General features: G+C 34.7%; 1 protein-coding gene across 11 annotated transcripts in view; it reads left to right on the top strand.

Annotated features, from left to right (window-relative positions):
• The window catches only part of LOC120770913 (syndecan), a 486,497-nt gene that overhangs the window by 87,467 nt on the left and 374,587 nt on the right, over positions 1-24,443 (top strand). The window lies entirely within an intron of this gene.

The following is a 24,443-nucleotide window of genomic DNA, read 5'->3' as shown; positions in this document are numbered from 1 at the left end:
ATTTTATAATATTTATAATATTTTATCATTTTATATAAATAAATAAACCGGTGGCAACCCTTTGACAAATAGTTATTTGGTTTAAGCCTTATTAAACTTTATTAAAATGTTACCAATTTTGTAGTATTTAAGAGATTTTATAAATGTATGAAAATAAAAAAAAACAGGTGGCAACCCTTAGAAGATTAATTTTGAAATGACACCTGCGGAAACCTGGTTAGTAATTTTTATAAAATTTTATTAAACTAACAGTGAAATCATAGTGCAGTGTGTTTTCATTTTTATTAGCAACAAATAGTTATTTGGTGGCAACCCTCAGAAAAATGATTTTAATGCAAAGGGAAACAGCTGAAACTTAATTAACATGTAATCCATTTGGTAATATTTAATATATTTTAAAACTTTATGTTAATCAGCAAACAGGTGGCAACACTCACAAAACAATTTTAAAATTAAATCTGCCAAAACCTGGTTAGTGATTTTTATAAAATTTTGTTAAACTAACAACCAATTGATAGCGTAGTATGTTTTCATCAACGAACAGTTGGCAACCCTCAGAAAAATAATTTTAAATGAAACAACTAAAATTTGATTCAGATATTACCTATTTTTTTGTATTTAACATATTTTATACTTTTCTATAAATCAAAAAAACAGCTGGCAACCCTCAAAATAAATTTTGATCTCCTAAAATGCTCGCATTATTTGTGTTACTCTATTTACACACATACATATGTATATTACAAACGTGGCGATATTTCCACCGCTCTACATATTTTCGTTGCAGTCTACTTATTACACATTTTTCTGTTTCTCTAAAATTTGGTTTCATAAAACTCTTTCAAATATCCTATCATAGCCGGCATGACGCCAAGGATATTTTTTCTATTATAACATTCACACATACATATGTACATACTATGTATGTACATAGGGGAAAATGTAAATATTGTATAATAAGCTGCCATCGTTCAATGGAAATTTTTGCGTGTCAATGGGTAATTTTACTGTTATGTGCCACACTATGGTTTTTACCAGCGCAATTCCGTTATTGTTTTTTCTAATAAATAATATATTTCAATATCCATTGTTTCGTTGCGCTTTTATTAACTACCGTGTTTCCGCTATTGTATTTTTTATTACCTGCCAATGCTTCGGCGAATGGCTGCGCGTAGAAATCACTTAAATATTTAAAAAGCGCAAACAGAAGCGTGAATAGCGAGCGTGTTTAGCATACAACAAAGTTTTTAGAAAAACAAAAAATTAGAACAACAATGCGCGCAGTTGAAGGACAATGAAAGGGTGATACGGTAAATAATGGAATTACCAGAGGAATTGCCACTTAATGTCAGCAATTTCAGTTGAAATATCGATGGGAATTACAATGTGCCGCAAGAAAATAAGAAAAGTGAGCTAGTCCAGATAGCCGAGAAAGTTTTTCGTATTTTTTATTTATTTATATAGTATATATTTTTTGTGAAATAGTTTTAGTGAAATAAAGGCTTGACTTTCGATTGGAAATTTGTTTCTTGCTTCTTAGTTGAAGTAAAGTACTTAAATAGTAATGATTACCTTAGATTTACAGTTACTTAGGTTAAAAGATATGTTAATGTGAGTCTATATTATATCTAGTTGGTCAACTTTCAACGCCATTATAGTATTTGTTTAGTACGTTTTTGTTCATTAGTCATATTTGTAATAATATGTTCCATCTGCTTATAAGTATGTATGCATGTAGGTACGTCCCCTAATAGTATATAAAATAACGTAACATCACTTTTCATAAGTTTGGAGGCGAAGGAAAAGCGATGTAATAAAAACCACTCATATTGACACATAATTTGAGTTTTGGTTATAAAACGGTTATATATTGGTTATCATACACCCAAAAAATGGAGTTTCGGTTATAAAATGGTTATATATTGGTTATCATACACTCAAAAAAAATTGAGTTTTGGTTGTAAAATGGTTATATACATAGGTTTTTTTTATTGATTTTTTATTATTTTTCAATTGTTCATAAAATTGGTTACAATAATGCGATTCAAGTCAAATATGTGAGCCGTTTTGTTCGATGACGCGTTCCCAACGAGATGCCAACTTCATAATGCCCCTCTCATAGAAGCTCGCTTCCCTATTGGCAAAAAACTCGGGGAGCCAATTTTCACAGGACTCTCTTGTGGCCAACTTCAGACTACCAAGCGCGTTCGCCATGGACAGAAACAGGTGGTAATCACTTGGTGCGAGATCCGGACTATACGGTGGATGCAAAAGAACCTTCCATCCGAGCTCCCGGAGCTTCTGGCGCGTCACTAAAGATGTGTGTGGCCTGGCGTTGTCCTGATGGAAGACAATTCGGCCACTGTTGATCAAAGATGGCCTCTTCTGCATGAGTGCTGCCTTCAAGCGGTCCAGTTGTTGGCAGTACAGGTCCGAATTGAGCGTTTGGCCATAAGGAAGCAGCTCATAGTGGATTATTCCCTGCCAATCCCACCAAATACACAAAATAACCTTTCTGGCCGTCAATCCAGGCTTGGCCACCGTCTGGGCCGCTTCACCGCTTTTCGACCACGACCGTTTGCGCCTTACGTTATCGTAAGTGAGCCACTTTTCATCGCCAGTCACCATACGCTTCAAAAACGGGTCGATTTTATTGCGATTCAGAAGCGATTCGCATGCGTCGATACAGTCAAAGCTGTTTTTTTGCGTCAATTCGTGTGGCACCCACACATCGACCTTCTTAGTGACTCCAAGCTTCTTCAAATGGTTTATAACGGTTTGATGACTCATGCCCAGCTCTTGACCGATGCTACGACTGCTACTATGACGGTCTCTTTCGACCAATTCAGCGATTTTATCGCAATTTTCGACGATAGGCCTTCCGGAGCGTGGCGCATGTTCGACCACCTCTACACCAGAACGAAAACGTTGAAACCATCGTTGTGCGGTGGAAATGGAAACTGTATCGGGTCCATAAACTGCACAAATTTTATTGGCGGCTTGAGATTCATTTTTGCCTTTATCGTAGTAGTACTGTAAAATATGCCGTATTTTCTCTTTATTTTGCTCCATGTTTGCGACGCTATAACTCACGAACGACTTAAAAGAAACGACAATCAATCAAACACGTGTTAGCGCGTGAAATGAGCTTTCCCGAAAGGTATGTATAGCATGACCCGATGCGACGAATAAAACTAGAACTACGCGCTTTCAGCGCCAACTAGCGAAAATACCGCAAGACTTTTTTGACAACCCATTATATTGGTTATATCTGGCAGCGGCAGCTGAAAATTTTATGCTCCATAATATATCTAATATGATGTATTGAATCGTAAGCAATAAAAACTCAATTTCAATTCATTTGATGATACGTTGTTTTGCATTTTAGTTGACGATATATTCGATTTATCATTTATAATGTGCTATAATGGAAATCCACTATCAAAAGTGCCTCAATTAAAATAATACAACAAAATTATAATATACGCGTATTTCACAATACTGATGACATCATCTCTCCAAAACTAATTAGTATTGCAAATCAAGCTTAGATGATTACCTAATACTACCGTAAAAGTACCTGTTATATTCATTTATATAAAACATATTTATATTTATGTCATACATACATATGTATTTCTATATATGCCTGGGTCTACGTGCAACTAATGGCAAATTATCGATTGTGGATTTACCAAAGGATATTGGGAAAACCCACAATGAAGTGGAAAACTTATGTGCATTTACTTGTAATAGCTTTTACACACATATAGACACACACATACTTTTGTACATTTGCACTTACAAGAGTATGTAAGTATATGCCAAAAGTTTATTTAATGCGCAATGGGAATACCAAATTTCCCACGGCGTATGCTTCCATGAAATAATTTATTGCAGAGGCAGCGCACTTAATTTTTCTGCGCTGGAAAATTTGACGACCTTGATAGAGCAATCAATAGTTCTCGGCAGCCTAAATGTATGCTTTGATGAAAGTAGCTGCTATTGATATGGAGGCGCCGAAGGGAAATTGAGTTTTATGAGGTTTGCAGGTCGAATAAGGCAGGTTGGTTATAATACAATACCTGTTCATATAGTAGATCATGAGATCAATAAAATTGATTTGACTTCTAGTAAATATTATATAGACTTGGGAGTAATTTTATTTTGTCTTTGAAAAGTTAATTTAATACAAATAATTACAAAATTATATATATGTAAAACAAATTATGTTTTACTTTAATCAAAGTACAACACTGTAATTAAATAATAACTATTTGCAAATAGGGTTGCCACATGTTTTTGAAAAAATAATAATAATAATAAAATCGAGTTTCTAAGTATAAATAATTAAAAAATAAATATTCGTTACCTTAGTAAAACATGTTTTGGGCATAGAGTTGCCACGTAGTTTCATGCATATCGTGTTGTGTAAAAAAATAAAATCATGTCGTTATGGTTTAAGAGTTTATAAGTATACAAAACAATTATGTTAACTAAATTCAATTATTATTTTCAACAGGGTTGCCACATATTTAAAAAAAAATTCTCAAATCGAGTTTTTAATTTATTTTAAATATTTAAAAAATAAAGTACGGTGTCTTAGTAAAATATTATTTGGGTATAGAGTTGCCACGCAGTTTCATGATTTCATGATTATGTCAAAAAAATATATCGATGTGACTCCAGAGTTTACATAAACAAAATAATTGCCTTAATTAAAAATAAAAGTACAAAACTGCAATAAATTATTGTTTTTAAATAGGGTTGCCACATATTTTGAAAAAAATCGAGTTTCGAAGTAAATTTACTACAAATAATTAAAAAATTAAGTACAAAGCCTACGTAAAATAATATTTGGGCTTAGGGTTGCCACGTAGTTTCACGATTTTATGGTTGTCATATTATGTAAAAAAATTAAATTAAAATACCTCGCTATGATTCAAGAGTTTACTGAATATCTTAATTTGTAACTACAAATCAAATTTAAGAAATTTTTTTTGTGTAAACATTGGCAAATTTGAATGTTTTGGCCATTCTTTTCTGTTAAAATAAAATTTTACAACACAGTGATTCTGATAATAAATAGAAGAAGCTTAAATAATTAAAAAGATAATAAAAAAAAATAAAAATAATTAATAAATTAGCGAAAACAAACTGAGAAAAGTAGCCGAGTTATTAAAAAAAATTCTTTTTTTTGGAATTTTATTGTAAAATAATAGTTCTTTAGTTATAATAGAGAAATATTTCGATATGCTGATATAATTTTCAGTAGGTTTTTTCCCATATATGATGAATTTTAAAACAATAACAAAATTTAAAAAAATATTAGTTTAAAAATAATAGTAAAAAAATTTAAAATTTTTTAAAAATGAAGAAAAAAACTTTTTAATTTATTATTTATTAAATATTATTGAATTATGTGATTTGAACAAAAAAAATATAAAAATTTAAAATAAAAAAAAAAAACAAATAAATTAATAAATTAAAATTAATAAATAAATTAATTAATAATGATAATAAAAATTTAAAACTTTTTGAAAATCAAAACAAAATTATTTATAATTATTTATTTAATAAATAAATTTATTATAATTTTTCAAAATATGGCTGGTTTGTTCAAACACTGAACAATTCGCTTATTTCAAAATTAATGGGAATTCTTCTTCTCTTTCTCTTTCTCTTAGTTAATTCTTCGAAATTATGACCTAACATTTCTGTTTTATTTTCTTACATAATATCACACAAATACATACATACACACATTTAGTGTAGTCTTTCAGTTTATATTCTCTGCCACTAAATCAAAAATAATTCACTCAATCGAAATCAAATTGCTGTTATACATACACATACATACATATGTCATACAGTATATATTTCCTCTAGTTCAATCTTCATTTGTTTATTTGCAACCAATAAACTCGGCAACTTATAATTGTTTTTGCCTTTGTTATGTATCTGTCGGCACTGTGGCCTGTAATTTGCACATCACACACACACACATGTATGTACAAACTGTATATGAAGTCAAAAACAACTGTTTCGGCCCCCAAAATCAACAAACAAACAAACAAACAATTAAATCACAGTGGCCATACAATTTAATGTAATTGCTTTGTTGATTTTCGACTGGTTTCACAAAATTGCAGATTTGCTTCATTTACTATTTGTTGTCTGTTTGTTTTGCCTTTCGTACGCTTTTCTTATCTGCATATTTGCCTAGGTTTTCTCTACTCCATTTTTTATTAATCGTTTTCGCCTGCCTTTTCGATCTTTTCGCCACAAGTAATTCCCATTTAGTTTGCGTTTATACATTTAATTTGCTGTTATGCCTGTTTTTGCTTTTTCTTGTTGCTGTTGCTTATGCTAAACCGAAAAACCGACTTTGCTGCTGTTTGCACGCAGACATTTTCGGGTCACATTGATGCGGAAATCGAGATAAAAACTTTGCTGAAATGTTGATAGATGATAAACTGTTTGTGCGTGTGCTATTCGCTTGTTGTTGTTGTTGTTGCACTTGTTTTCGTTTAGTTTAGTCGAAAACTCGTATATTTGATATTATCTCAGTTTAGGGCCAAATGTTGCTTGCTGCCGCTGATAGTGGCGATAAGTAGTAAACACTTTATTAAATATGAAATACTGGAAAATTTATTGCATAACTGTAGGTGTGTGTGTGGGGTCTCGAAAAATTTCAGCAATATTTTGGTAAATAGTGGACTATGAAACTGTAGAACTATATAGCAGTGAGTCACGTTTATGGCATGGCATTCGTAAATAATTGTGAATATTTAAAGAACTCGAAATGAAATGGTCCATTTTGGTTTCATAGGTCAGTTCAGAGTTTCTGAATGTGTTTGCAAGTTCTCCGATTTACACTTGAAAAATTATTTATTAATTTTGAAGGCTGGCTACTGGTATTTTAAATAATATCATCTTACAAAAATTAATGCGAGTAAGACATATTTAGACAGCCCTTTAATTGAGGCAATTAACAAAATGACCAATACTATTCAACTAAAATCAAATGGTGTTCTTGGCTGTATGAGAAGTCGAACGTGTATATGATGATACATTTAGAAGTTCCTTACTACTCTTAAAGAAAACCACAGACATTTCAAATTTAATGCGGAATATTTCTTATCATTTGAAATAACTTTCTTTGGCATTTTTTTCGATTTGAAGATTATCTGCTCCAAATATTGGCCGCGGCTACGTCTCAGATGCTCTATCCGTTGAGGCAAATTTTTGATGATTAGTTCGAGCATTTCGACTAATAACTGGCGAATGACATGATGCTTTGCTTCAAGGCCTGAATGAAAGCGTCCCCACAGGAAAAGGTCTAACGGTGTGATATCGTCCGATCTTGGTGGTCACAACCTGGACCGGGCCAAAACGTGAAATTTTCTGCTCGCCGAAGTGTTCTCTCAATAAATCCACTAATTCGATGTGAGGAAAGCGGCGCCGTCTTGTTGAAACCAAATGTTTCCGAGATCATGAGCTTCATTTTCGGGCATCGAATGATATGTTCGCCGGCATCATTTTTGAAACAATAGGGAACGATGATTCCAATGGCACACAAACCACATCAAAGCGCTGTTTTTCTAGATGAAATGGCAGCTCTTGAAACTCTTTAGGTTGCTCTTAGTCCCAAATGTGGTAATTAAGCTTGTTTACATAGCCCTTGAGCCAAAAATGGTTTGGATCGCTGAACGAAATTTGGCTCAAAACCGTCGGATCTTCTTGGAACTTTTCAAGAGCCCATAGAGCGAAGCGGTGTCGCTTGGGCAGTTTGTTCGGCTTTAGTTTTTGCACAAGCTAGATTCTGTACGCTTTCTATTAAAGACCTCGACGTAAAATGCGCCAAGTCGTTCCATATGTCAGTCCGAGTTGCTGCTATATTGTCTGCACTGCGTGCTTGACGTGGTCTATTCGGTCGAATATTAACCAATAATGAATGCTGGGTTTCAGATGGATCGCAGTAGCAAACACAATATCTGTGGGCAAACAATTTTGAAAAATTTAACTTAAAAATTAAATCCTAAGCCACTAACTATACAAGAACAAAATGGAAATGGAATCAAAACTGTTCAAGTCCCTGGGTAACGAATATGTGACCACAGAGCCTATGGTTGACTTTTGACCCAAAATGTCGGTTCATGTATGAGATATATAATTGATATTCAGACAGAACCCTTTCTGGACGATAGTATGTCTGTGTAACAAAAATGAGTTGAATCGGATCAATTCTTCCCTGAGCCCCCATATACCTAATATAAAGATTTTCGAACTTCCGGGTGACCGCATATATCAGCCAATATGTGAGTTATCGTAATAAAATTGAGAGTGCATGTTTTTCTTATAACTGTGCATAGTTTGTGCTAAAAATGAGTAAAATCGGGTGGAAACCTGCGCTAAATCCCATATAACTAACAAGCCTTATGTACTTGAAGGTATTTCTCTGGCTTTGATACTTGCAAGTTGCAAGATCATATACTGTTCGGTTATACCTTATCTTACTTGTTCTTTATTATTCCATCATTTCTTCTAAATTTGTAATATATACCATTCTTAGTTTCATATAATTCTTTATTAATCAAAATAAATTTGATTTAACTTTTTATTTGGGTTTTTCCTAATTTATTTATTTTTTCGAAATAGTTGTTCGAGCAAAACTGCCAGTAAATTTTCACAAAGATTTATAATGAGTGTAATTACTTGTGCAAACAAAAACATTATTTTAACCTGGGCAAACAAAATATCAAACGCAAATGGCATTTTCTTAAGCAAAAACTTCATTTGCTGACGCTTCGAAATTTTCCAAATTGCCTTTAATATACTAAATCCATGCAATCCTTTAGACAAATAATCAACAAACCTCCAGCGAACATTTGACGTCGTTGACTTAAATTACAATTCACATACACACATACTGACGCACACATATTCAGGCATGATGTCATATAACTTACACGTGTGCTTAGTTATACATCCCTGCAAACAAGCTATTACATGCATATTCACATATACTCCCCCACACACACACATTAATGCATATTGTTATACAACCTCCTAAAAATCGACTAGATATTACAACTATAGCAACAACCACATTGTTTTTAATCTCACCTCCGCTTATGGCTATTATTCGTCCGCATGGAGACACACATACCCAGGCATATAAATATCCAAATGTATTAGTGCTGCCAACAGCATTTCCCCAACAGCAACAACAATGTAGAAAATTTTCCATAAAATTACTAGCTCATTTCCGAGCAGCCAGCCACCAGTCGGTTGCCGTATGGTGAGCAGCAGCAGCTCCTAAAAGCACCGACTAAACAAGTGAAGCGGCAAACTAACGATGTGCTTAGGTGTGTGTGTGTGCATGTGTGCAGAAGCTAGTGAAAGGATAACGAGCGCAACGACAACAATCGAATTTCGGGTTAAACCCAAAATTAATGAACATAAATTGTTGTGTTGCCGAAAGAATATGGAAGAAAATTAAAATGAAGTGAAAGTGCTAGTCGAAAGAGTAATGGTGTACAACAACAATATGCCTGAAGTGGAGCGTGCTGCATGCTAACGAAAGGATAGAAGTAATACTGACTGAAATAGGAAGTATAGTTAAACATGTTTTCAAGTACCTTACTGGAAATTTAAGGGGTGTTGGGTTCACATTTTCGCTAAAAATAAGGAATTGTAGATAAAAACTTTATATATGAGAAAAGATGATAAAAAGATATGCTATAGTAGTCCGATCTGAACAATTTGTTCAGAGATTGTAGCGTTGTTTTGAACAATGCTCTAAGCTAAATTTCGTGATGATATCTTGTCAAGTAAAAAAGTTTGCCATACAATAACTTGATTTGGATCGGACAGTTTGTATGACAGCTATATGCTATAGTGATCCCATCGGAACCATTTCTTCGCAGTTTGCATCCTTCTCTTAGACAATAACTTCTGCCAAATTTCGTGAAGATATCTTGTCAAGTAAAAAAGTTTGCTATACAAGCACTTTATTCATATCCTTCAGTTTGTATGACAGCTATATGCTATAATAATCCGATCTAAACAATTTGTTCGTAAATTGTTGACCTACCTTGGAAAATACTTTATGCTTTATTCTGTGAAGATATCTTGAAAATAAAAAAGATTTCCATAGACGGGCTTGATTTTCATCGGTCGGATTCTATGACAGCCATAGGTTATTCCGGTCGGGTATCAGCGGTTCCGACAAATAGGCAGCTTCTTGCGGAAAAAAGGACGTGTGAACAATTTCCGATCCATTTTTCAAAAATAGTCCCTCAATTTGGCTTATTTACAGATAACAGATGAACATGGCTAAATCAACTTAGATCGTCTCCCTGATTATTTTTATATCATCACTTTGCATAAATTTACAGGCGAAGGAAAACGACATATTAGAAACCACTCATAACGAAGCAAAAATTGAGTTTTGGTTATAAAATGGTTATGCATTTGTTATAGATTGGTTATAAAACGGTTATTTATTGGTTATATATTGGTTACTTCTGACAGCGGTAGCTGAAAATTTTATGCTACATACATGGAATATGATGTAGTGAATCGAAGGCAATAAAAAACTCAATTTAGTTTTTATGATGACACGTTGTTTTGCCTTCTACGAGCACCATTAATAAAAAAAAACATGAAAAATATTGCATTAAATTTATTTTGTGTTAAAAGTCTTATGAAAAAGTTATATGCAATCCAAAAAACTCCTTTATTGGTTTCCATGCCGGTTCTTTTTTTCTCTTCTTTTATATTTTCTTAAATTTTTTTCACTTCTCTAATTTTTCCTACCGGTTCATGTGCGCAAGACATACTTGTAGTTTAGTAAGAAAGAGCGGTTTACCAATAACTTGCTAATGCGGGTCAGGCATCTGCCAAAGCACTACATTTAGGTATGCATTTTTCAATGAAGTGCATGTACGTGTGTGTGTTCGGGTTAAGCTGGAGTGTGCCGCAATACCCGTGAGATACTCTTGTGCCGCTGTACAAATTAATTAAACACGAGCTAGCAAGGACTTAATTGATTATGCAAAATACTTATTCGCATGCTTAACTTCCTTAGTATTTGTACTTGGTGGTGCACGGCACTGAAATAAATGGTGAATTTGGAGAAGTAATTTGAGATTTTAATGTGAGTGGGAAATGATATGAGAATATGAACATTTAATTGCTTGCAACGAGTAGGCTTTAGACAAAATTGTGCTAAGAAATTAATAAATTGTCAGTAAGAAAATATATTTTCTTTTATTTTTCTCATTTTTGTTTGAACAAAAAAAGAATTTTTTAAAACAAAGTTTTTTTTAAATTAAAAATAAATTTTTTTACATATCCCATGGCAACCCTTTTTTTGTAAATAGTATTCTCTAGCTTGCAGTTGTGGGGTATGTCGCTTAGCACTCACTACTTGATAAGCTCTTTACTCATTTGGTGTCCTTTGTTGTTCGCCTTTGATTCGCCTCTACTCAGCTAACTATGTTTGAACCCTGTTTTATCAAATGTATATTTGCGCTTAATACAAGAGTATATGTGAACAACTCTACAAAAAGGTATAACATTTCCATTTACATCTCTATTTCTTGCAAACCTGTCAATTTCATGTTTACCAGTTGTTCTATTCGCCACTCTCTAATGAACTTTTATTCTCGCTCTCTTTCTCTCTTTTACTACAATGTCTTGTACTGATAAACATATATTCTTTTTTCCAATGACACTCCCATCGTTCACTTCTTTTATCCTCTTTTCAACCCAACCTCAAATTTTCTAAAAAAAACCACATCCATTACCATTGCTCACCTCACTCTTCGTATAATCCATAACCGTTCATAAGCACTTTCTTTGTTTTCGTCACGCTTTGCACTTCGTTAATCAATTTCGCGTAGATTGCGTGTTGAATTATTAATTCTAGTAATTTTATTAGGCGTTTCGTTAGCCGCTCCCTTACCAATAGCGCATGTAATCCCTTCAATAACTACAAGGGAAATGATATTGGAATCCTTGGGTGGATATGGAGTACGATTGTCGAGAAACAGCTGGTCAGTATAATATTAAATATTTGACAATTTTTGAAAATTTGAAATATTGACTTTAAGCGGGCACTCATGTAGTTATATACGTTTCTTTTGCTCTCTGCTCTTCTCTGTTGGCTCGGTTCCTTAATTTCTTATGTGGATTATTTAGAGGAGGTATCATACACTTTTGACCAATGGAGATATATTAATTAATATTAACGGAATAGTATATTTTATACGTAGATTAGGTTAGATTAATCTGGTAGGTTCGTGAGCCATGCGTAGTCATCCTTTAGAATGCCAGCACTTGACGCGAGTTTCATTATGTTCTCCGGCCTCATTATCGATATCTCTTTCAGTGTCTCACACCACAGGACCCGAAATGTTTTAGGCGTTACCTGCCTGGTGTAGAAGAATCATCAGAAAATATTTTTTCAGAAGTCTCATGCAAGTTTTGTATGAAACCTTTTGCCTAGTCGTGTTTTTTTATCGAAGTTAAGGGTTAAACTCTTTTGTTTCAGAGGTTTCTTCGCTTTTGGTGAGGCACAGGTTATCAATAATGTACTATTTCATTTTAATTAAGGGAACACCGAGTCTTCTTAAGGAGTTACATGGGTTTCCTCAGGTAAAAAACAGCCCTTTTTCAAAAATTTTTTTCTCATATAAAAAATTAAATATAATGTTTGAATTTTCTACTGTTACAAACATACACTATTAACAAAGAAATTCTGAAATTTTTCAAAAAAAATATTTTAAACTCGGCCATTGCGATGCCATTTCCGGTGACCCTTCGCAAAATTTTTTTTTTTTTTTCAAATAGTTGCAATCGACAACAATTCTTCGGCCAAGTCTTTAAGAATTGTACCGCAAAGACCTCCATAAAATTTCGTGAATATCGGTTGAATAGTTCTCGAGAAATCTTGCCAACCGATTTCAAAAATACAATTTCGAGAAAAACGCGTTTAAAAACGGCGCACTTAACCTAGCTAGTCTCGAGCGCTCAAGTTCTCAAGGCTTAATCTCCAAAGCTTTTATTAGGGTCAACTTGAAAATTTGGATCAATATTTTAGAGATGTGGGATTTAATATGACAACAAAAAAAACCGATTTTGTGAAACCCGTAAAACCATGTAAACCCCTTAATATTTTGGCCATGTCCCTGCTGGTAAGAGCACTAGTTCATCAGCTCCTTCCATCATTTCAACTCTTTTCCCTGCTAGATCTATGCTTCACTTACACAATGATAAATCAAATTTCATCATAACATTCCAAAGTTATTCACTTCTGCAACTTATTTCTTCACTTCAATAAATATTCAACTACTAGATATTGAGCAAAAGTAATAAATTCTAATAAATTTGTCTACAAATTTATGGTTTCACATACGTTTAGAAAGTCATTGATTTCGACAAAATCAATTTGACTTTCAAGTGTGACGAAAAGCTTGCAAAAGCACCTCGTTAACCACAAAAAGTATTGATTACCCACACGATTAGATTTTCAATATTTCATTTGAATTTACGTTCACCAGTCGGAAGTATACACATCAATTTGCAATTGGATACATCTACACATATTTTTATATATCACCAAGCATACACACAGAGAAAATTGCGGGGAATGCATGATAGAGCTCGATCAAACCGAAATTGGCTTCCAGTCGTGAAGGAGCTAATGCTCATTGAATGGTTTGCTGTCAATCAGCTGGTTTGGTCAGTTGATGGTTGCTTTGTTTATGTGTATGCGTTGTTGTTGTTTTATGCCTGGAATGTGGTTGTTGTCATGGTTTGTTGTTGTTATTGTTGTTATGAATGTGTTGTTTTTGTTATGCCTGTGGTTAGCCATTTTTTACTCTTTTACTTAACCTTTGCGTCGCTTTCAGTGCAAAATACCTTGACAATATATATTTGTATGTATGTAGTTATAAATATGTACATATATCTTCTTATATGCATATACATATGCTTGAGCATATAAGCGTGTTTACTGTGCATGTTTGTGGACAGTTATTCACAATCGTCTGTCGTCAATGGCATCCTTTGACCGTAATAGCAACCTTTGAGGAAGGATTTGTATTTTTAGTTTAATATTTATACATTTCAAGCTGTCAACACGGACACTGGTGCATACATATGTATTTGTAGTTATGTAGAATCGTATACGAGTACATACATACATATATGGTAATATATATATTGGTTGTGCTGCGCAAGCGGTTCTCTTGCGCTTTGCTTGGTGCGATAAGTGAAGGTAAGTGCTTGGAAAAGCACTTTGGCGGGAAAGTGTTGGAAAGTGTGAGTGTAAAAGATAGAGAAGGCTCTAGAAAATCAGTATGGATATTATTCAAAGAAAAATATATTGAAAGAAATAGCAGCAGATTGCAATAAAACTGAGAACATTTTGAATGCTAATGGAAAATAGTTTTTTTTTGTGAAATTTCAACTCTGGGTTTATAAAAACTATTAAAAAAAAGATTTCCAAGAAATTCTCCCAAACAACCAAAGCTTCTTCTGCCGAGCGAAGATAATAAAAAGTACATGTTTCCACGTTTTTGTAAAGACAATTCACAAACTGATGGATTTATTGATCATACAAGTTCGTATAATAACGAAAATCGTTATATATTATATATTGGAGCTGGGGTAATTAATGGACCGATTTCATATATATTTGGTAATAGACTATGCTAAACTCTCTGTTATGCGTACACTTAAAGATGCTAAGATATCGAACATATTGACTGACATATACGGCATAAAGCCAATTGCAAGGATGAAATTTTTATATAAGTTATATGGATGCAAAGAGATGTATTTACTGAGTCATATTTATATATATATATTTTTTTTTTGGTATTAAATACAGTCAAACAATCTTCTTCTTCTTCTTTACTGGTGTAGACAATGCTTACGCCATTATAGCCATAACATTACCAGAAAAGTATGCTCTCTGATTTTCTGAAGGTAACTCACATATTAACCAATGTATAAGGCATACAGTCAAGCAGATGTCTGAACTTCCTTTGTTAGGTATGTGAAGACTATCAGAAATATTTATCCGATACTATCTATTATAAGCACAATACTCCGCTGTCATCTAAAAGATATTTTCTACAAGGTTCATATATATAACTGATATAATAACTTGTAGTTTTGCTGTTATTTTCGGTTAAAAAATCGGTTATGTCAAACATTTGGTATACTTGAGACTTGAAATGTCCTAACTCGACCTTTTTTGACAATTTTTGAGAAAGAGATGGAATGCCTCAGCGGCTTTATTTGCGCAAAGGTTTACTTCGAAAACGTCATTTGATCTCTACTCAAAACTACAGTGAGGACCATTGGGTTGTATTTCTGTCTATCAAGACTTCGTGGAGAGAAATATCAGCTGAATAATTTTTACAGATTAGAATGTTCTTAAACTTATTCTTAAAGGCCGGCAACCTTAATAGTAGAGAGCCATATAAGAAAGAGTTCATACATAATTGTGTTTCGTTGTCATTCAAGGTTTGTCTAGACCAGAAATTATGTGAGTAGAAGCTTAGAAATTATGTATTGAATATAGCTAATCTTCACTTATAAAATTCTGAGCTAATATTTTTTAATCATCACTAAGCTCCCTTATTTATTGTGCTCGCATTCCAACACTCAAATAAATTCTTAATTGCATCACCTTTCCATTTGTTGCTTTTAATAAAGACTACTACTCTCCTCCCCGCCACCGAGCGCACTGATTTAATGTGGAAATTTGCCATTTTCCGCGGCAATGATTTGATAAAAATAAAAACAAAAAGAACAACAAAAAAATATTGCATTGCAACCGCAACTTGCAACCTCCACTCACACTCCCCCCATAAATAACTAAGCACTATAGATATAAAGTGGGTAGTATCAGCGCACTTGGGTATGCAACGCTTTGTACGAGTATGAGTATGGGTGCGTTTGTGTGTGTGTTTGATTGCTTGGCATAACTTTTTACAGCAGCGTTGCGTTGGCTTGCAATTACCTGCTTTGTGATGTGATTTTAATTGTGCGCAAATTGCTGGTCACATTTCAGGTACTCGACGAGCAGCTCATAAATTTCACCGGCCCCTCCCTCAGTTGTTGGTGCGCTAGTGTTGTTGCAGTGTTGCAGCGCTCGTTGTCATCGTTATATATTCTTTTATAGTTTCCTCTGCCATTCTTCGTTATCATTGTGCATTACGAACGCTTTGTGATTACTTTTAGCAGTGCTTATCTACAATTACTGGGACTTTATTGAGTACTTGAGTGTGAGGGTCAAGGAGTTTGCGTTGTAGCCACGGGGTCAGTTTGTAGTTATGTAATTGGATGGGTGAAGGACAAGTGATGGCTGGCTTGTATGCTTGTATGGCTTGTATGTGTGTGGAAATCGCTGGAAGTGAGTGCAACTGAACCTCATAATTATGAGGATTTGTGTTCGTGCGCTCAGATTATGCATGCAAATAGGCAGGCAGGTATATTTCAAGGAACTGAGGAATTAAATTTTACATTCTCGGAATTTTCCGTTGCTTATATAGTATTTTTTAGAACTTTTCATTGTTATTGTTGTGAATGGTATAGTAATTTTTTCATACCCTGTACAGCGTATATTAAGCATACAAAGTATATTCATGTAAATTATCAGCGTGACGAACTGAGTCGATTTAGCCATATTCGTCTGCCTGTATATACGATAGTTAGTTCATCAGTTTACACAATTTAGCTCGGAACTGCTGATATTGGATCTATATATATTGGACCAAATATTGTTATGGACTATTTTCTAGGATAAAAATATTTTGTACACCTTCTCTTGCTATAAAATGGGATCTCTCACCGAAAGTGGTCCTTTGGCTCTAGGACACCTTAAGCAAGTCCATTGTGTTCTATAGAGTCTTTATGTGATGGAGGGCTCTAGAAAATACCACCCTTGCAAAGAAACTCGAGAGCGTTCAACGAGCGGCGCTCATCAGCATATGTGGTGCTCTAAAGTCCACTCCAACAATGGCACTTAACGCCATCTTGCACATAGTTCCCGTAGACATCTTCAAAAGGTGTATGGCTGCGAAAGGTGCTATCAGACTCACAGAATCTGGGTGCCTAAAAGCACACGTGTCTGAACACTCAGAACACTCGGCAATTCTCACACACTTTGTTTTCATACCGGATCACTTGGATCATGGAGTCGCCATACCGAACTCTGGTGGCAAATTTTATGCCCACATACCGGCAAGGGAGTTGCGGGTGGGAAGAAGCCGTTGGAGGAGAGGTGAGCTTCTTTACGGATGGGTTTCTATCAGACTCAGAGAATCTGGGTTCTTAAAAAACACATGTCTGAACACACAAAAATTCTCACACACTTTGACTTGTTATCGGATCACTTTGACCGTGGAGTCGCCAAACCGAACTCTGGCGGCTCCTTCCCCGTCCATACACCAGCGAAGGAATTGAGGGTGGGAAGAAGTCGTTAGTAGAGAGTGGCGTGTGAGCTTTTTCATGGAAAGGTCAAAGCTTGGAGAGAAGCTTGGTGGTAGAATTTACTGTCAGAAGCTCTCTTTCAATTCCAGCTTCAGACTTCCTGAAAAGCGCAGTACTTTCCAAGCAGAGGTTGCAGCTATTAAGGTAGCAGTAGATTTACTGGTCCGAAGTGCAGTTTCCTTCAGAAAAGTGACCATCCACTCAGATAGCAGGGCGGCGATACTGGTCTTGAACTCTTAACAGTGCGTTCAATGCTGCTTAAGGAGTTTCTAACCTCTCTATCAATAACAGCGAGGTCTTCGTTATAAGACTCGGTGCCAGGTCACAGCGGAATCGTATGAAATTGCTAGGAGCGGGTCGGTGCCCCCGTATCCTCTGGTGTACATGCGCTGTCGCCAAAGTCTTTTGGCCCAAGATTGATAGCAAGATATCTACTGGTCTATTTGCCCTCAGTGAGGTTAAACTTTCCCTAGTTGTGGGGTTTTTAACAAACCGTTCCCCTATTGGTGCAAACAACTCAACACTTCCTTCTTGACTGTCACGCATTTGGGAGGTCAAGACTTTAACACTTGGGTGTGCATACCTACGATCATTCCACAGAGTTGGCCAAGTTCGGAGTAGAAATTAAAGGCCTCTGTAAATTCTGCTGAGTTCTTCATTTTTATGGCTTTACAAAGGACTACAGTCCACATGCGAACTCTCTAGCTCAGCCTAACCTGCTATAAAAATGCATCTGCGACATTCATGAATTTAAAAAAATAACACTATTGACCTCGCTTCATAAAAAAAATATGTCAGCAAGAAGGAAACTTTAAAAATATTGCTTTTCATCTCAAATGCCTTCAACATTCGCCATAGTACAACATCCGTCCGAAGACACTCTGCAACAATTTCCGTTTGTGCTCTCCTGCCACACGCACACAACAAAACGCGAACACAGTTTTCATGGTCAGTGAATCGGAATGCCAAAGCGTCGTATGAAACGGCGGAACCACAAATTTTCACCGTTAAATGCAGCTTAAGCGTTGAGAGCGCATTATATGAGCTGCTGCTGTTGTTCTCGCCAAAATGACAGCAGATACACGCATACAAATGCATCCGGCGGGCAAAGTGATGAAGCAATCGCGAGCGGGTGGAAATGACGAAAAAAGTAGCGGTAAAAGTGTACATCACTGCGCTGCATTCATTCGCAACGCAACTGTGCGCACATTTGCCACATTTCCGCACTTTATCATTTCCTCGCATTGCTTTGCTCTGCTGCTTCTCCACGCGTCGCCGCAGCGCGTCGTTGCAATGTCAGTGTCAGTGTCTTTTAATGGCCTCGTGCAGTGTCTCAGTTGTCGCTGTGTTGCAGCATTGTGAGTGAGTCATCTTAACACCTGCCACAAGGCGCACCACCACAGTTGCATTTACCAACACATATATACACATACATACGTACATATATGTGTATAGCCAGCAGTTATACATTTGCATTAATCGCACTTGCCGCCGCTTGAAGTTCGGGAAATTCCTGACCAGCCTCAAGCACTCACACATACGCACTCTATGTTCCTCTTACGAGATTGTTGGTTTGTGGCCGCTGGCCGGTGTTGATATGTGCCGGAAGGTGCATTTGTTGTTGTTGCGGCAGTAACATGTAAGTTCCGAGTAATGCTTGTGGGGATGCAGCACCGTTTTGTTGTCGAGCGTCTCCATTTGCAACAGTTCTATCCACCCCCCTTTTAATAGTTGGGTCAACATTCCTTGATCGTCCTTCATTTGCTATGTATAAATATGTAGTTGTATATAATGTGTGTGCACGGTGTTATTAAGGTACTTGGAATTATCTCGAATGCTTTAACTTAATATCAATAATCTTACACTTTAAATTGGGGTTAATCCATTTGGTTATCTTTCTCGAGAAGTTTTTCTTTTCATGATATTTATATTTAGCGAGTTTATGTCAATAACATTTGGTCACCGAAAAGAGCTTATCTCGCAGAAATCCGATAATCATTTACGTTAAGTTTTTGCTTGATATCGAAGCTATTTGGGCCCTTACTAGATAGAAGTTGATCCAGCATTCCTTCTAGCCATATATAAAGCTTTTTGCGGAAAGTTCAAAATCGAAAAACTTTACGTATTGTGACATAAATCAAGCTATCCTCGACAGCATATTGGTTTCTGCGAAAAAAATTTCTAAGATATTTGGTTATAACAGTAAGTATCTAAATAACTCTGTATACTTATTTCTTATCTAGAATATAAACTTCCTCTTTTTTCTTTTATGCCGCACACTTCGCTTACTCGGTTATAAACGAGTTTGGTGCCAAGTTTAGACAGATCCTTCTACACCTGATCTTTCCAAAGGAGCGAAAGTCCTCCTCTTCCTTGGCTTCTCCCGGCGGTTACTGCGTCTAATACTCTCAGTGTTTTTATACAGGAGTATATTGAAGAAGTCGCACGGAAGGGAGTCGTCTCGTCTGAAACGTCGATAGGTATCGAACGGCTCGGTGGAGTCCTCCTCAATCCTGACGGAAATTTTGGTATTGCCCAACGTCAGTTTACACAGCGGTATTCGTTTTGCGGGGATACAAAGTTCAGACATCGTAGGTATAAAGGCAGGTTCTTTTCGTGTTGTCAAAGGTAGCTTTGAAATCGACTAAGAGGTGGGGTGTGTCGATTCTCTTTTCATGGGTATTTTCCAAGATTTGACGTCCGTTCCATCGGGGAATCGGATTCGTTCTCTCCTGTTGCTATGCCATCACTAACATTTAGCAGGCTGGAGAAGTGTTCTCTCCATAATTTTAGTATGGTCTGGGCATTAGGCTCCTGATCACCTCTTGAGGTTCTACAAGAGTCATTTAGTCATGTTAGAACCAGAATTATAACGGTTAGTATTTTTTATATTGTCTTTTTAGCAGTTCTTCGCAGGAACATTCTTTACAGAACATAGACCTAATAACAAGCTAAGAAATTTCAAAGCTTTATAGACCAAATAAGAATATACGTCAAAAAATACTTAACATTTATATACATTTTCATATATCCTTTAATCACCACATCCTTTATAAATCTTTGCCCGTTTTTATATGCTTTTGATAAACTCATAACAAGAAAAATATGGCGTAAAAATTTTGCTGTGCAAATGCTGCAGCTCGCGTAAACTCCCGAGAGCCATTAAGATAAAACAGCACTCAAGTTAAATAAACTCAAAACGCTATTTATTTTACCTTCCGAGCATTTGAGGTCAACACCATTAAATAAGGCAGAGTTTATTATAAAACAATAACAATAAGGAAATTTTATTTGCAAGACGGCAACACCAACATAGCTGAAAAAATGCGATATGCAAAATAAATGGCGATAATACGCAAATATTTGCAGGCAAATAAAAAAGAAAGCATAACAAGGCTTGGGTGGGAAGTGGCAAAAGGACGTAAGAAGGTGTGAAGGAAAAATTATCGAAAAATCGTTTGACAGCATTTTTCATTGCGCAATTTTTTATGTCCGAAAATTTGCCACAATAACAAATAGGGAAACGAATATTAGAAGAGAAGTGCGTTTGTATTTGCCAAAATATATGCACTTAAATACCAAATATTATGGCAATAAGGAGAAGTAAGAAAAACAAGGAATCGTATCAAATAAAACCACATAAAAACAAAAACAAAAATAGGAAATTATTATCACCATAAATGAGCCAAAACCAAAAATCTGCCAAAAGTCAGTGACACCAAAGTAGCTTATGCTGTGGGGAAAGTGGTTTTGCGGTAAGGAGAAATAAAAGCTGAATGAAGAGGAGACTAAAGCATAGATGACCATATTTTCATAGATAAATATGTTTAAGGACGCTTAGGGATTTGCCGAGCCACAGTATTTAATTTACACCAACAAATAAAAGATAACCACAATGAAGAAATAATCAAAAAGGAAATTTTGTTGAACGAAAATTAAAAAAAAAATTTAAAAAATACATGTTTAAATTACATACATATATTGATATTATTATTAGTTGAATCACGTTTTTTTATTAAAAATATGGTCTTATGTATTTAACAGAAGTACCTGGAAGAGCATTTAACATAGAAATGTTTTCTTTACATTTAGCTAACATATATGTATATGTACATATAATTTTTTGTTTTTTGTTGGTAATAGCAAGTTCCTTATTCTATTTTTTACGTGTTTTGCTGACTATAAAAATATGGCAACCCTACTCAAAAAATGTTTGTTACAACAGTATGTAAAAATGTTTAGTTTGATACACATATTAATTATACGTATTTTTTATGGTCTGTTAAAAGGTGGCAATACTACCCAAAAATGCGTTTATATACAAATCTATCCATTCTATTCATCCTATTTTATTTTATACCCATAACGTTGTTAATCGTTTTTAAAGTAAAAAATTTAAAGTTATTTGGCAACCCTACTCAAATATTTTTTTCACTTTTACTGTTTTCAATGCTTACTTTTATTTATTACAATTTTCGTTTGGATAGCAAACATTGGAGTATTTAAATTGTTTTATTTTACTCCCTCTGTAAGGGAAACCCTATTTCAAAATAATTTTGTCTACAAGATTTCTCAAACCTCTTTTCTTTGATACCCATGTTGGTATAATTCATTTTATACCTTTAATGTTGTTAACCTTGTTTTAAGTAAAAATTTAAGGTTAGGTGGCAACCCTACCTAAAATAAGTTTTATCGTTTTTACCCTTCCAATTGACTGATTTTTATTTTTCAAAATGTTCGATTAGCTGGCAACTATTGTAGCATTTAATTGTATTGTTTTTACTCACTCTGAAAAGGCAACCCTATTCCTAAATAGTTATGTCCGCAAGAATTCTCAAACCCCTTTTTTGATACCCATGTTGGGAAAACGCTTTAAAATACTTTATTAATTTGAAGGATGTAGCGAAACTAAGTTGTTAACTATTTTTTATGGTATGGCAACCCTACTTATGCATTAATTTTTTTTATTTTTTCCAATTGCTGGGCTTTTGTTTGTTACCCATATTGTAAACACCCTTTAATATGCTTTTCAACTTTATGAAGGTGGCAACTCTACAAAAAATACATATTTTAATCTTTTAGTCTAGTCAAACTTTGTAGGTTTGATGCCTAGAAAGTTTATAAAATTTGTATGTACTTATAATTTATAGATAGATGGCATCCTTACTCAAAAATATTTTTATCTATAAGAATTCTCAAACCTCTTTGTTTAATATACACACAGGAATTACTCTTTAATATACTTTATATACTCTTAAAAGGTGGCAACTCATTAAAAATTTTTATTCAATTATATTTTATGAACAGGTGGTAATCTTCAGAAAAATATTCAAAATCTTTTTGAGTAAATTTTTGGTTCAAACTATCCAAGTATTATAACAAAATGATTATTCAAATCAGCTGATCCTTTCTCAAAAATAATTATTGCTTGCACCTGTAAGCTCTACATACATATGTGCATATATACATATGTATGTATATACTATATGTATTTATATTGGTAAAAATATTCTACTTAAAGTTAGGTATCGTTAAAGCAAAATGAAGACTCTTCAAACTGCTCTCGATTTCCATCAGTTTCTCTTCTTTTGACATTATTTTGCGCATAAATTTGTATATTAAAATATAACCTACCCTCTCCACCGAGCTACGTGCCATTAACTCCTTTCAACATATCGACATGTAGCTAAAGGCAATAACGGTATTTCACAGCTTTCTTGATAACTCAAAGGCAGCTTTATCAATATACAGACATATATCTACTTAAATGTATATATATGTACATACATATGTACTCGTATATGTATATGGAAAAATTTTCAAATCCTCTTTGTGTAGCTTATTTATGTATTCTATACTTCCTTTTTTTAATTTCATTATTTACTTTTATCTTCTCGTATCGCTTACTTTTGCTGAAAGTCTGCCAACTTTGCTTCGGCTGCTTGCTCGTTGCTTCCTTTTATTACTCCTTTGTATTGTTTGGTTGAACAGTGTTTTTGTGTTTTTTCTTTTGAGTTTTACTGTTATTTGCATATTTTGTTATTGTATTTGTAATTGACTTTATTTGTTCGCCGCTTCATTGGGTTGGTTAACTCTTGTTTTTATTCGAAAATATATTTTTCGCAATTTACTAACTTCTTGTTGCATGCAACTTAATATTGCGCAGGAAAACTGAAAGTTTGAAAAAAAAACTCAAAAAAAGTGTATAACAAAGCAGTCTTTAGCCACATACGCAGCTCAGTTTCCGTCATCGCTGGCTGTCAGCATTGTTAGCAGCTACTTCAGCGTAGAGTTGAGAATCGCCTTACTCTTTTTCTCCACCTTCCTTTTTTCTTTCCTCTACTCACTTTTCCTCTTCCTACTCACTTTTCCTCCATCTTCCCTCCTTTTTGCTTTATTCTTCCTGCACATCCTTTCCGTTGCTGTACCGCTTTTTCTTAAGCTTCTTTATATTTTTGTTAATGAACCTTTTGCTTGCTACACAATTTTTAATTTTTTTCTTCATTCTCCCATTCCCGTTTTGCCGTTAGCCTATTGGTTGTTGTACTTGAAACTCTAACAAGGCATGTGGGTTCATATTGCGCACTTGTTAAGCTACCCGCCGTCGTCTTCGTTGGTTCGTTTGTCAGTTGAGTAGCTTTGTTCACCTTCAAGCTTCACTCACGTCGTTTTTCCTCGCTTCTCCAGACTTCGTATTAGTTGTCTATTGTATTCGTACATAAGTTCTTCATTTGCTTGTCTTGTTAGTGCCATTGTGTGATGAGTTTATGTGCTCTTCGCCGTCATACTGTCGCGGACAACCGCTCATCAACGTTTGCTTCAGTGATTCTTTTCCTGGTTTGCATGTAGCATCGGTGGTGACCCCACATTTTTTTTACGCCTAACTGTTTCCGTCCGCTATTTTTTAACCTCTCACTTAATTTTTC

The sequence above is a fragment of the Bactrocera tryoni genome, chromosome 3, assembly GCF_016617805.1.
Source record: "Bactrocera tryoni isolate S06 chromosome 3, CSIRO_BtryS06_freeze2, whole genome shotgun sequence".
Lineage (NCBI taxonomy): Eukaryota > Metazoa > Arthropoda > Insecta > Diptera > Tephritidae > Bactrocera > Bactrocera tryoni.
This window is presented reverse-complemented; position numbering and strand designations above follow the sequence as displayed.